Source organism: Lissotriton vulgaris, unplaced genomic scaffold (assembly GCF_964263255.1).
Source record: "Lissotriton vulgaris unplaced genomic scaffold, aLisVul1.2 SCAFFOLD_1351, whole genome shotgun sequence".
NCBI lineage: Eukaryota > Metazoa > Chordata > Amphibia > Caudata > Salamandridae > Lissotriton > Lissotriton vulgaris.
The window spans coordinates 285,336-287,956 of record NW_028251453.1 but is presented as its reverse complement, the minus strand read 5'-3'; positions in this window follow the sequence as shown (position 1 = coordinate 287,956).

Here is a 2,621-nt window from a genome sequence, read left to right as displayed (position 1 = left end):
TCAGCCCCCAGGGGCCCCTCCAACCCAGCCAGAACGTACTCACCTTCTTCCCTCCTCAGGACTCCTCTATCCAGGCACCTGGTACCTACCTGAGGATGGGGAACTCGCAATATACAAGCTCATATTATTAAGAACACCACTAAATCTATAGGGATACTAAGAATACTCACTGATTACTAGGGATATCCATACCCTACACCACACTTATTCACATCAGTTGGTCTCGCGGCCACCCTGACCCAGACCGTTCTACCCTAGGGCAGATCTGACACACAATCTGGTGCGTCTACACACGGGCCTGCAGAACCCAATGCTCCCTTTTCCAAAGTGTTCGCGATCCTGCGAAACTACACACTAGTTCAACCACCTAGTGCTCTCATTTACTCAAGCCACAATCCTGTGGGTATCCACACTGGTTCGACCCCCCAGTGCTCTCATTAACGCCGCATATCAACGACGACCACATTCCTATGAACACCTATACATATATATATATATATATATATGGGGAAGTCTCTTCACTAAGGGTCTGCTACTACAATAATATTATGGGATGGTGTACTAACTTAGTCCCTTGGTTGCAAGTCTCCTCTCTCCCTCACTATTACTTACCTGATCAGGGGTAGCATCTGTTCAAACAGCAATACTTACCAGGAAAGATTATTCTTACTGTATGAGGACAAAGATATACACACTATGTGCTAGAGTTGTTCTCTGATTTAAGCGCTCCTACCCCCCTCTTATCCATCAGTGGCTCAACAGCAACTGGCTTGAAGCCAGGATAACTTTATCATAAAAGAACTCATGCACACTAATTCACTAATTAATGGGGTCATTTATTATTAGTACAACACAGATCTGACAAAGACTATAGGTAGAACACACCGCTTGAAAGAGAAGAATTACACATAACAGGAACACTCCGCTGAAAGGGAAAAGATTGGACATAAAGTGTAAATGTAACTAATTCAGACTACCTCACCTATTAGAAGGAAGATTTCTCTCTCTGCCTCTGGTGGGATTAGGGCTCTCTCTCTGCCTCTGGTGGGATTAGGGCTCTCTCTGTCTCTCCCTCCTTCACCACATCACCACGCCTCTGGTTCAGTTGCTCCAGCTGACAGCCTTCTTTGATGCTCTCTGCACTGCTTTCTCTCTCTCTCCTCATCTTCAGCAATCGTCTGCCTTCTTTCTCCATTCAAGAACTGCACTCTATTCTGCAGCTCCCAGCAGACATCCTCTCTCTCTCTGCAAGCTATTCGGAGCTCCAAGTTGTTCTGGGCTCCCAGCAGTCCTGTGCTCCAAGCTGTTCTGAGCACCACACTGAACTGCACACCACGCTGCAATGACTTCCAAAACTGAACTGACCCCTCTTCCTCTCCTGTAGCTCGCTATTATGGATTCCTCTCCCCTCATGGAAATTTCCACCGGAGGGCTGTCTCCTACCGAATTCCTGTGCCAGCTCCCAGGCTTCCACGCAACCGCAGTGGCCATCTGCTTGTTACGTCTGGGCCCAAGAGAAAAACACATTTCTCGGATAAGAAGCAGTCCTAACTGGATTTTCCCTCCAGCACAACAGCCTTAACTGAAAACATTGCCTTTGCCCTAAAAAGCCTCTCTGCTTCCATCAAGATGGAGTCTCTCTAGCTTTAGGCCTGAAAGGGGTGAAATGCTCCTTAGCTCTGTCAGAATACCTACATAAACCATACCAATATGTCTAATATGTCAAAGCCAATAGGCAATAGATAGGTTAAAGTCAAGAATAAAGGCATATTAAACAGCTATCCTCTTCTAGGTCTGGAAAAAGGGCTTAAAAGGGCCAACACAGGCTGAGAATACCTATACTAGATGCGAGCAAGAATAATGATCTATATCACTGCTAAATAAAGCCAAAAACTCTGCCATTACACTGCACCCTAGATCCTTATCTTGCGAGCATCTTATAAACAACAACAACCATCAAAACAAACATCAACATAATCTATCCAACATAGGCTAAGAATACCTATCCTAGATGTGAACAAGATTAAGATCTATATCACTGCTAAATATCTCTGCCATCCACCCTTAGATCCTTATCTTGCGAACATCTGACAAACAATAACATCTAAATAAACAAACATCAACACAATCTATCAACAAATCAAAACCTAAAAAAAAACTCCCTAAAAAGAATGACAACTCAAGGAAATTCCACCTGAAACTCAATTGTAGGGAATAGAAACCTAAAAACAAATCAAAGCACCCTTGACTTGAAGGCTGAAAATATCTGAGATTGGATCTGATAACAACAGAAACTAACCAAAGCATCCTCAAACTAAATGTGCCTCAACTTCTAATGATAACTGGTGAAATCTAGTGATGTAGGGGCTTATGTGTTGAATGAAAACAGCAAGGGGCCTAAATGGGCCTACTTCGGACAACTTAAGGCTAAATGAGACCTACCTACTATTGTCAACTTAAAAACTAAATGTGCTTCAACTCCTAATGAGAGAACAAGAAAGGGCCTAAATGAGCCTTACGTACTATAGGCAACTTAAGCTAATGATGACTCATGAAACTATTGGTGTAGGTGCTAATATGTGAGATGAAAATAACAATAGGCCTAAATGAGGCCTACCTGC